This window comes from Callospermophilus lateralis, unplaced genomic scaffold (assembly GCF_048772815.1).
Source record: "Callospermophilus lateralis isolate mCalLat2 unplaced genomic scaffold, mCalLat2.hap1 Scaffold_237, whole genome shotgun sequence".
In the NCBI taxonomy this organism is placed as follows: domain Eukaryota; kingdom Metazoa; phylum Chordata; class Mammalia; order Rodentia; family Sciuridae; genus Callospermophilus; species Callospermophilus lateralis.
The window spans coordinates 539,044-551,651 of record NW_027513245.1 but is presented as its reverse complement, the minus strand read 5'-3'; positions in this window follow the sequence as shown (position 1 = coordinate 551,651).

Below are 12,608 nucleotides of genomic sequence, written 5' to 3'. Positions count from 1 at the left end.
ATGTCTTCTGACTTTCAAGGCCCCTTCCTGTGGCTCATTAACTGGAAGGAGACCTTGATCCTATAATCTTCGCATTTTTGGAGAATGAGGGAGATGTTGGGCTTTCTTGGAGCAGGTGGCTTTCAACCTTTGGACAGAAGCACTTGAGGGTCCACCCTGAGCTGATCAGTGTTGTCGGATAGCCACCAGATGCCACCTAAGAGTCTTAGGTGCAGGCCACCAGCACTTAGATTTTTACGCCTGTCATTTAGAGCCAAGTAATCTCCAGTGGTCCCCAACTGCTAGGATCTCAAGCCCCTATCCTCTTGGGTTTCCAATTTTTTAAAATCAAAAACAAAATCTCTTATAGGAAAAATTCATTTGATTTGTTGCTGAATTCCTAAATTTTTTTCATGTCATCTAGATCATTAGTGGAAAAAATGCAGTCCAAGATACCACAGGGCTTGGGCCTTTTAATTTTAATGTTTTAAATATAAAATAACAAAATTGTCTGCACTTCATTAAAAAGAATGTAGAGGAATTTTAATTTGATTATCATTCCCAGTTTTCCCAGGCTTTCATAGGCCAGGGCTTTGTTTGAACAGCTGTACTCTGGTAAATCTCAGTAACAAATGAATCAGGAGTGATTTTGTGTAGCAAGTCAGATGAAAGGGACTTCCTTAGAAAGAGGGGTCATTAAAAGAAGGAACAAAGAAAAACTAGCAACACTTTGAGACATTTAACCACAAGTTTTCTAAAAATAGAGCAATAGCTCCAAGAATTCTTTTCTAACAATCTTATAATATGCTGTCATTAATAATAAAAATATATCTTGTATCTTTTGATATTTTTATACAGAGAAAAAAATTGCAATAAAAGTCAATAGGGAAAGGAAAACTGCTAAAAATTAGGAAGCATAAAAAAATGGAAACAGAGCAGGGTGGTCAATTTCCTGTCCTTTGTAGGTGAGTTACCCATGTGCTCAGGGGGGTAGGGAGGGGCTTGAGGTGTCTACCATCAATCACAAAAGATCAGATCAACCCTGGGAAAAGAGATTCTCAGGAGCTGAGGGGAAGAAGGGCTGTTAGCGCTCACCATCTCACCTGGATAAGTTGGCAAGTGTACAGTGAAGCTGAACTCAGTTCAGGGAAGCATTGATTCACCCAACTGAATAAACAGCAACTGCATTGGCTAATCTAATTAATCAAACTCTACTTCTGTTTTCCAAAGGAGATTCACAGGCAGTAAAGTAAATTAAATCAACATTTCTCCCCCCCACCCCCACTTACTAAAAATGAGCTTTATTTCCTTGGGTAAATCAGTCATTTAAATTTCCAAGGTTGTCCTCCAGTAGTGGGCTGGCTGGAAGCAATTGTATGGATGTAAAATTGTGTGTAGATTGCATACGAGTTCTGAACATCATGTCTTGTCTCTACCACTGAAACCAATATGAATAAAATAGATAGTTAACAAGTTATTCTTAGAAATAGTGGCTTGTAGGTATCCATGTGCAGATCAGGGAACCTATGATCGAATGAATTTCTTATGGATCCAAACTATGTTTACGGAAAGAAATAATGACTTTGGGCAAACATCCTGGAAAATTAAGGATACTTAAAGTTTGGAAGTGATTGTAATTGTGGAAATGTAGATGCAGGAGTAGTAAGATTCCAGTTTGGTAGTCTGCAGAGCTGGTACTCAATGTTGGGTTTTCCCTAATGCTAGATCACTAGAATGAGATTCAGTTTCAGATGGCACCTCTATGACATATAAGAAGAATTTCACGTACACACCTTCACAGAAATACCACGTCTGAGGAGCAGTGAAGGTCAGAGTAAACGGGGATGACATCCAATCAGAAGATCACAAAGCGGAGATTGACAGGCTTCCTATGAGTAAGGAAAAAAACAGGGAACGTCCTGGGTGGCATGCTCCGGGAATCGGGGCTGTTCCCCCAGGGCTGCCGCCTCTTTAGAAGCATGGTAAGGTCGTGGTCAGAGGCAGCCTGCTAACAGGCCCTGAGAGCTCACCAGTTCTCAGTTCTGCTGGGTTCCTGTGCTCTTCACTGTGTCACCAAAGGGCACACTTCCTAGGGAGGATCCTCAGAGAGGCTCTTTCCAGCAGATTCTTGGTGCTTTTCCTGGAGACCCAGGGTCTCCAGGGTCCCCAGGATTTCCTCTCCTCACTTCTCTTTTGTGGGGCTTCCTGCCACTCTTTTGGCCTTGATCACCTTTGAATATTATGCTCAAGATTCATTTAATCTTCATTCAAATGGAAAGGAAGATCTGGGCCCGGTCACATTGCGTCCTGAATGGTCCTGGATGGTGGGCAGTGGTTTGGTGGATGAAGTGGTTCTTGGAGTGGCTCCTCTTTCCTGAGGACAAGCCTGACTGCCGCTGTCATTTCTCCATGGTTACCTCTGGTTCACTTCCAAGCCAGGGCCAGCGTGTAGACTGGCTCTGTGTCCTAGGCCTGTCTCTGCCATCTGGTCGATGCTGCATTCCTGGTGGGCTGGCTGGGAGTGTTTGTGATCATGGCTTGTCCTCGGTGGGCTGTGGAACCTCCTGTCGTCACGACTGCTCCTTGGTGAAGGCGGTGGGTTTCCAGGTAGATGGGGAGGGGCTGACCTTAGGCAAATCTTTGTAGTTTCCTTCTGAGCCCTGAGTCCTCAATTGACTCAGTTGGGCATGGTAGGGCAGCCATCTCAAGTGGAGGAAAGAAAAGAAGTTTCTTTTTGATATATTATCTCTTTATTTTATTTTTTTTTTTTTGTGGCGCTGGGGGTTGAACCCAGGGCCAGTTGAATGCAGCGCGAGCACTCTCCCAGCTGAGCCATATCCCCAGCCCTCTTTTTGATATTTTAAACCCACTACTTCTAGACTGTTCTGTGATCAAATATGCTCAAGACCGAAAGAAAGCTTTTGACCAAGTTTATCACGGATGCCATCGCACAGTTAGCCACACTGGTTTCTAGGACTTCATTTTGTGATGTATTGAATTATCCTTAATATTCCTTAATATTCAGGTTCAGGAGTTATTTCAGGAGATGCAGGTGAAGACAGCAGATGTCCCCTCTAGCCATGTGGTGGCAGAGCATGCCCTGAGTCATTCTTAAGAGCTTACCACTCGGCCCGTGACATCCTCCGCGGCCTCCCTCTCTGCTGCCAAGTGGTTAGCATGAGTGAGCAGTGCAGGGGAGTCCCGAGCACAGTGTCCAGGCCCGTGTCATGTGATGCCTTACATTACACCCTCTGTGCTCTTTTCTGGTGACTTGTGTGTCATATGTGTGTTCTGTCAGCTATCGGCTGCCCTTCGATCCTGTGGATCTAGATGTTGTGAGGTCTGCAGATTCCTGGGTATTTTATGGATTTGGGCAACCTGCTGTAAGTTTATTTTCCTAAGATTATGGATCAAGGAAGGGCAGCCCAAAGGTGTCCACGCAGGTTTCCTCAGTGCAGATCTGCTGTTTCCACCCATAGATCATTACAGCCAGAGGGCTACTGGGGGAGTCCAAGGGCCTGCTGTGCTCCTCTGTGGAACCACTGAGACCTGCTGGGAATGTCAGGACTGTCTTTACATGTTTGAAAGCCTACCCTGCAATGAAGTATTGGTCCTGCTCTGAAACTTCTTAGGTAAGACTTCAAGTGTGTTGCTTACATCTACTTTTATTTTGGCTTAATAAGGCGATTTCTTTTCATGCCACGCAGGACCGGTCGTGGAGCATGTCCAGCCCTGCCTTCTGTGCTGGCCTCTGCCCACTGGTTTGGCTGATTTTATCAGCTTCTTCTCCATCTGTGCCTCTTGCCATGCTAACTCTGGTTGGTTGTGTCTACCACAGGGCCTTTTCCTAGAATACCATCCCATTTCCCCAAAGCTTTGCTTGGTTGCATCTTATGCATCTTGGAGGACTCTTCTAAAGAGAATGAGTGTCATGAAGTGAGTGTTGGCCCTGCGGTGCCTGGTTGCAAGCAGCAGAAACAGACTGATTAAGCCAAGATGGAGTCTGTTGAGAGGCCATCGAGAAGGTCATGGTCTCTCTGAGAACCACAGCCATGGTAGGAAACTGCCACCTCCCATGGTACCCTGGTGAGCGATGGTGGCTGTGGTTTGTGCTGCTGCCAGGAAATCCTCTTTCTTGAGACTGCTCCAGCCCCAGCACCATTCTGCTCTGGGAATGCAGCCTTGCGGCCACCATTGGGCCCCCAAACTGGACATCTAAGCTGCGTCCTTCCAGGAGAGTCAGATCCATACTGTGTCCTTCTGTAAACTGCCCTTGTGCTGGTGAAGGTTGTGCCAGGCTACCCTGATCGGGGATGCCACCATCACCCTTGGGGCAAGGCGGCCTGCAGAAGTATTTTCTAAGTTCTATGCTGAGAAAAGAGATCCATTCACTGAGATTTACCCACCTCCATCAAGATGTTCAGAGAGTGCTGGTCAGCAGGGGACACGGCCCACCTCGCCTGCCCTGAGCCACCTCACATGGTGCCCTGAGGATGAATTAAGGCAGTTTATGGTACACTGCTCAGTACATGGTCCAGAGATGTAGGTGTGAACTAATATTATTCTTCTTTGATTCGAGTCTTTGGCCAAAGCATAAAATACAATGCTCAACAGGTTGGCCCGTCTCCAACTCCCTCAGCCTGCTTTTATAATATGAAGGCTATTCTGCTCACTCCTGAAAGGAAAGTGACCACAACACTCAGAGCAACCAAAAGATATTTATTGCAGCAGTGCAACAAAGAGAAAAGAAAGAAGGAGAGAGAGAGAGAGAGAGAGAGAGAGAGAGAGAGAGAGAGAGAGAGAGAAGGAGAGAAGAGATGAACAGGGAGAGAGCAAGAGCAAGAGAGAGACAGAGAGCGCATGCAAGAAAGATAAAGAGCAAGAGAGAGAGAGCGAGAGAGGGAGCAAGAGAGAGAGAACAAGAGAGAGAGCAAGAGAGAGGGGGGCCTGTCAGGAGGGAGTTTTTATAGCCCAAATCTAATGGGGCCTCTGGGTCTGCAAGCTGCCTTGTTGGCCCAGGGGGGTTGAGTGCTCAGCCTTGAGCGAGACTTGACACAAACAGGTGATAAAGAACCAGATAGAGGGGGTTTTGAGTGTGTGGGCTATCTTGTAGCCAACATCTGTTCAGCCTGCCCTGAAGACAAGACAGTTCAGCCTGCTCTGCACCCAACAACTCCCCACGGAGGCATTATGACAACTCAGAAGGAACAGGCCGAGAAAGCGCTCAGATACCTGCTACCCTCATGAATTTCTATCATCCCCACATTTTTATTCTGTAATAGAAACTCCCAAAATGATGCCAAGAAATCATAGGTTTAAAAATCTGAGTGGGATTTCGGCTCCTTCTGGTTGGTTTCTGAGTTTCAAGGCTTTGTCCTAATCTGCGTTTCACTCTGGCCCCATGAATACAGCCCTCTTGTTCAGGAGCAGACAATGGGCTCATTCAGCTCTTGGAGTCCTCTGCGTGGTTGCTCTGCCGTGGCCAGTGGCGGCTTTCCCAGAAGTGTTGTTATCTTGGGGAAAAACATTAGAGGTGACAATTGAATTTGAGCGGGAGGACAATGTGGTGTGGAAGGTGCTGGTATCGATGTGTAAGCCACACAGTGCAAGTCACTCACCCACTCCATGACTGAGGTCCACCCTCAGTGCCAGCCTTCCTCCATGGAAGGGGAGAGGTCAACCTCTCTGTATTATCAGAGGAGCAATGGTCGTGTGAGGCCTTTTTCCTTTTGACAAATGTTTCCCTGTATAATGGATCTGAATTTTAAGTGATGCTTAACTTGCATGCTTCTTGTTCAATCCCCCTGCCCCCCACCCTGGTTTTTTGGTAAATATCAAATTAAAATGACACATTGCTAGTGAAAGTAAAGCATGACCCAGCACTGTAGTTTGAGCTATAATTCTCTGACTTCCATCTCTACCATTTGAAACCGTGTCTTATTCAAGAATGTGGAGAATTCTACTGCATGCGTTTGCAGATGCTTTATTGCTTAACAGATACTTCAGACCAGATTCCACCGACCTGTATTTCCAAAAGGCTCATGTTGAGTTTGAACGAATTTCCCCTCAATACCCTCTGATGCTTCTTCAGCATCTTTTCAACCTTTTAAAATTTCCTGTGTACACACGTGGGCACCCACATTTCCTCATTTACACTTAACCTAGATAGGGTGATTATTTCAGGATGTTGGTTGTCTAGAGTCTACATTGTGGCTTGCTGAGGGCTGAGTCTAGAAGCAGAGATTAGATTAAAATGAGCCTGTAGTAAACAGAGCTTATTTAGGGTAAACAGAGCACCATAGGAAGTAGTGTCATTTGGTGATTCAAAATTTAAGTTGATTATCTGAAATGTTTAAGTCTGTGTATGACCTGTAGACGTTTTTCCAACTGCAAAAATTCCAGTTTCGACTTCCCCAATACACAGCCACACCCTGCACCTCTTAAACAGGAGCTGTGTGTTGTGGGAGGGGCTGAGGGATGCTGAGGGGCACACGGAGAAGTCAGGGCTGGAGCTGTTGCTTTAATTGGCCATGTTGCAAGGAACTGGAAGCTTCCCCTTGGTCCTCAAGGGAGTTCTAGGTGACTGGGGGGGGGTGCCTCGTGATGGCCTTTAATTTAATTGACTCACTAAATTCTTAGATTACTCTCAACCATTTGATATTGACAAACCATAAAATTCTTATGGAACCTGCTTGGTAGTGTCTTATAAAGAATTATCTTATTAATAAGTTCAGCATCATTTGGAATTCAAGTTTAATTAAAATGGAAAAGTAAATGGTGATGTAAAGATTTTTCCTCATTTACATTTTACATCCTTGTATTAATGTGTCTTAGCCTCTTTTCTATATTCAAAGACGGGTTTTATTTTAAACCCGTTTTTTTGCGAGGTGAATGTTTACAGAATCTGTTGTAATGTGTCCACTGCTATTAGCTTTTGCTTGAAATAATATATTTTTTTTAACTGGAGAGATTGAGAGGGAATTCTTAGGCAGATTCTGAGGGAGGCCAAAGTGAGAAATCTATGTTATGAAGGGACTTCAGATTTTAGGATCCTGTTTAAAGATAATGATTGTTTATGGATGCTTTAAAGACTTCTCATAAGGGTTGCCTGATAACAGATTAGTTATCAGAGGGGGGTTTGAAAGGCCCTTTGAAATCGCCTGGGTGACAATCCTACCTCATGGTACTAGACAGCTCCTTTGAGGGTGGCTTTTCCTATTGGAAAACCAGAAGAGGTTTTTCTTTTATTAAACGGAAAGCAATATGTACACAGAGAGCTAATCAAATTCAATAGAAGAAATACACGGGTTATATTTGTGATGGAATCCAAGTTTTCATCTTTCAGCCTTTGTGGGTTTCAGGGTTTTTCTGAAGTAAGATTTGTAAGATGCAGAGTGGCACTCTGCCGCTCCTACAGAGTTACCAAGTGCACCCAGTTGGACCTCAATTTGGGGGCCTTCTTCTCTTCTCTCTTTGCTCTCCGATACTCCGGTGCAAAGCTTAATGTCGCCATGCTTGGTCGTTAAGAGAACTTTGGATTGAAATAGATGTTGTAGGGCATGTGTCATTCCTGCAAAACCTTTGTTATACACAGTCAACCCTAAAAGAACACGGCAAAAGCAGGGGATTGTTCGGGGTCAAGGCTGGAAACTCAGAGGCAGATATTGCTGTCTGGGTGAGCAGGAGTTTACGGCTGCCCTCTCCAGTCCAAGCCCCCTGGGCTCACACAGGAGATTCACGCTCAGTTGCTTTACAAAAGCTATTCAGGCAGGCACTTCTTTTTCCCCCCAACTAGCTTTTAAGTGTTCCTGGGGCCCTTGGGCCTATTCACAGAGGCCTCTTAGATTATGAATGCATAAGCCTTAATGATTTTGGAGTTCTGAAGGAGGATGTACTAACCAGTGCATCATCAAAACACAATTCTGCTAATAGAATGCACAAATACATTTTAGGGTATCACAGATTCACCCACTTCTAGTAGTGAGGAGAAGTTTTGCAACACTTGAGAAGCACTTATTTTGTCCTAGCATGGATAGGGTGGTTGGTATTGATTTTAAATTTGCATTCAAATAGTGGAAGCAACTGTGTGGTGCATGTAACTTCTGAGAACAGCAGAAATGATTTTAGTTCTTAATGGTTTGACAAAATATACAAGACATTTGATAAATATGCAAGTTGGTCATTTCAAGCCTTAGAGAGCTTCAGTTCTCAGATTCAGCAGTTGTGTGGATCATGCAGTTTGTTTCCCTTTTCCATTACAATCTGTCTTTTAAAATAAGAAATTGTTATTGTGATTGTTGTAAGCACACCGAGTCTCTTAATATAGTTTAAATACTTGAGTTGTTTCCTGCCGCAGTCCGGCTTCTGCGCCCTAGGGGGCCCCTCTCATCCCTCTGCAGAAAGTTGAGCTGCCAGTGCACAGTGCAAAAGGCCGCACGTGGCCTTGGGAGCAGCTCTGCCCAGGGGCTCTGGGGAGCTGGGGTGTACATGCCTGGCTCCTCCGACCCTGCAGTGCCATAGCTTCTCCCGCGATGCCACTCCAGCCACCACACGGGGTTGCCTAATAGTGCATCCCTGATGGCTGCCTCCCCCTCCCCTTCCGGCGTTCCTGGTCACTATTAGCTTAGGGCCTGTCTGCTTGGGAGTGGAGATAAACCAAGTCAGGCTGTTCACAGTTTGAACCATTTCAAAGGCTGCTCCGGTGGACAGTCGTAGATCCTGGTGCTCCGGGTGAGTGTATCTCTGGGGTACAGGCTAGGTGGAAGGCCTGGGTTGTGGAACACGCACACATTCAACTTTATTCAACAATACTGGCTTGTTTTCCAAAGTGCTTGGATCAAATGTTCATGCACAGTGAATAAATATTCCCATTATTTAATATCCTTGCTAATTTACCTTCGGTGTTGTGGCAAGCATAGAGTTTCTCAGAGATCTCATCTGTACTCCTGGGTAATTAATGAGATTGAGTATCTTTACATATTTTATTTGATATACTTGTTTTTCTTCTGTGAAACACATTTGCACTTTCATTATTTCCTCTGTACTTTGTTTTTTGTACAAACTCTTTATTCTAGTCTTAGTATTTTATATGCTCTGTAGATATTTCTTTCCTCCAACACACCATGGATCGAACCCAGGGGTTCTTAGCCACTGAGCCACATCCCCAGCCCTTTTTATTTTAAATTTAGAGACAGGGTCTCACTAAGTTGCTTGGGGCCTCACTAGTTGATGAGGCTGACTTGAACTTGCAGTCCTCCTGCCTCAGCCTCCTGAGCCACTGACATTGCAGGCATGTGCCACCATATCTGGCCCCAACAAACACTTTAGAAGAACAAGCATTAGTGCTGGGGATGTGGCTCAAGTGGTAGCACACTCACCTGGCATGCGTGCCGCCCGGGTTCAATCCTCAGCACCACGTACTGTAAGGGTAAAATTTCTAAGCTGTTTCTAAGCCGCAAAGCCTGAGTTAAAGTGTAAAAGCCCCGGTATTGTAAAGTTTCTAAGCTACAAGGCCTGAGTTAAAAAGTAAAAGACCAGGTATTGTTAAGTTGCTCTGCTATCCCCCAAAACCTGAAATTCCTGTAGCTGTTAGGACAATACCCGAACTGCCCAGTAAATATTCTCACTGACTCCCTGGTTGTCTAATAACCTTGGACCCTGTGTAGCTTGTCACAAAGGTATTCAGGCCCCAAAACCAATCAGTTTGAATGTGTATCCCGCTTAGGAGTGGCCAATCACCCCCGCCCAATCTGTTCCCGCCAATGAATGTACTAATCAAGTCTAAGAATTGTTGTTCAATTTTCCCACACCCCATGATGACTTGTTCTGATGTATGCAAAGCCCCTGCCCTCCCCAAAAAGTGTACTTAAGCATTACTTGACCTCTGCTCTGGGCTCTGGGCTGCTCTCCCTTCTTGAGTGAGCCTGGAGCCTCAGCGTTCTGAATTGGATCCTCAGTAAATCCCCTTCTGCCAATTGCATGAGTCAGTCTCTTGGTGGCCTCTTCCTCCAACGTTCGCCGGACCCTTACAGTACAAACAAAGATGTTGTATCCACCGAAAACTAAAAAAAAAAAAAAAAAAAAATGTTAAAATTCTTTCTCTCTCTTTCTTAAAAAAAAGAACAAGCATTATTATTATTTTTTTTTGAGATGGGGGTATAGTATATTGCCCAGGTTGGTGTTAAGCTCCCAGGCTCAAGGGATCCTCCTCTCTCACCCTCTTGAGTGGCTGGGACTACAGTGCAGGCCATGGTGCCCAGCTTCATGACAAACATTAATTTAAAATAGGTGAGTTCAAATAGGAGCATTCATAGTTTCATGATAAAGTCTGACATTCCCTGTAGGTTTGTCTTGTTTGCCATTTTAACTGGAATGCTTAGGTCATTTGCGTTTCCTGCAGCTTTTCGTATGGTTGGGTTTAAAGTCTGCCATCTCATTGTTTATTTTCTCCTCCTTCCCTCCCATCCCCTGTCTCCTCCTCCTCCTGATGCATTTAATACTATGTACACAGAAGCAAAAATCCAGTGCATTAATCCAGTTTGTCGTGTTTTTATCACGTAGACAGTGGAGGATTCCTTCCTGGGCTGGAATCGCCAGATGTGCCATGGATAACTGGAATACAGGGTTCCTGACAATATGAGTGTGGGCATGACTTCTATGGTGGTGAGTCTGGGAGGGTGGGTTTGAAATACAGAGCCACTTTCAGCTTGTGACCCTGTTTGCGAATAAGGTGGTTCTTGAAAAGCCACATAACCAGCCTAGCATGTTTCAAAGTCCCAAACCTTTTCATGTGATACCTTCCTTTGAAGATGAGGTGAGAGGAGTGACAGCAGTTTTTTCATCCATCAGTCCATCAGAACTTCTGTGGATGCAGCTCAGGCCTGCGATACCCCTGTTGTCACCCAGGGTGCCCCATGTGCGAGGCCCAGGCCCTGCTCACTCAGTTTCAGCAAACAGGGAGAGGCTCTGCTCAACTCCCCTGGATTAATTTCTTTACATGTTCAGCAAACTTCACTTTGGTTTTTTGAAAATGTAATTGAAATTACACAAGAAAAGCTTTATCAGTTGACCTAAGTCTTGCTTTCAGAGCTCAGTGTAGAAAGAGTTTTCCTGGTGTTTATAGGATGAGATGGTGTGAGGTCATTAGAATGCTGTTTGCTTTTCTTGAGCTGTTTCTGTGGCAGTTAATGTACTACTGGCTGAGCTTTGTTTGGGGTGTGCGATACCGTAAGTGTGCACTTCCTGGTCTGTGCCTCTTGAGCCCTGTGTTATTCCAGATGTAGATAGTGTAGTGTAGAATAGTTCTTGTGCCTTTAATGAAAGAATTTTAATATGTGAGACCCCCAAAATGGGTGTTAGACACCATTCATAGCTGCCTCAGCATGATGGAACTCAGTGCAATCTCACCAGCTCGGCCAGCCTGCTAGGTCACATAAAATGGAGAGCCACTCACAGAGTAGCAGGATCATCTGCATGATAAGGTCGGGCTGTTTGAGAACAATGCCTGTTTCCTTGGGGGTTGGGGAGACTGAGATGGTGGAAAAGAGTCAAGGACCATAAATCCAAGTTTACAGGGTCATAGCCAATCTCATTGTGTGTTGAAGGTCAAGTCTCAGTTCTGTCTTTATGCAACCCCCTGCCAGAGACTTCACTTAAGAAAGACCAAATGCTTAGAAATTGTTAGAATGGTAAATTTTACGCCATCTGTATTTTGCTACAATACAAAATCATTTGCGAATAAAAGAGGTGGCTGTGGGTTTGCACTGTTTTTTCTAATTCTTTGGGGAAAGGGCAGGTAGGAACTGAGGGCCACGCAGGGTTCAGTGAACTGTGTAGCATTATCACAGCCCTGTGCTGGGGGGAGGGTTATCCCCAGTCCCTACACAAGAAAAGTCAGATTAAGAGAGGTCGGGCATGCGCTACACACACACACACACACACACACACACACACACACACAGAGCAATTCAGAGTGAGAACTGAAGCCCACGTCTCTGCTTTTGCAAGTCAGTCCTCACCTCTCCACCCTAACAGAGCTAATTGCCTCAGATGTTTATTCAACCCAGTTGAAGTAGACCAAGAATTTAGTACCTGAGACTTGGCACATAGTTTTGCAGGGGAAGTGAGAGTAAGAGGATTTCATCTGTCATGGAATATTTCACTCATTCATTAGACTTTTAATAGGAATCGGTGTGCCAGGCCTTGTTCTAGATACGGGTGATCCCCAGCCCTGAACAATACAGATGCAGTGTCTGCCCCCTGGGAATGACCAATTATGAAATTGCTGTGTAAACTCACTTCATCCGTATGCAAGCATTTATTGGAAATAAAATGGAACTTTTAACCATTTCTGTTACTTACTGCTACCACCAGCTTTCACAGGAGCAAAATAGATAAATCCAGGAAAAGGTCTTTCTTTGCAAATCTGTAAACATGCAGATAATGAAAATAAAATGCAGTGGAATCTCATTATTCTAATAGTTGTATAAAGTCCCTGTGAACACGGAGTTAGTGAAACTGCTCCTCAGGGAATCCAGGCTTGGATTTCTCTGAAACTCTAGCTGCAAGTTTGTTTTTGGTACTGGGAGTGAACCCAGAGGCACTTATTTTTCTTTTAAATTTTGAGACAA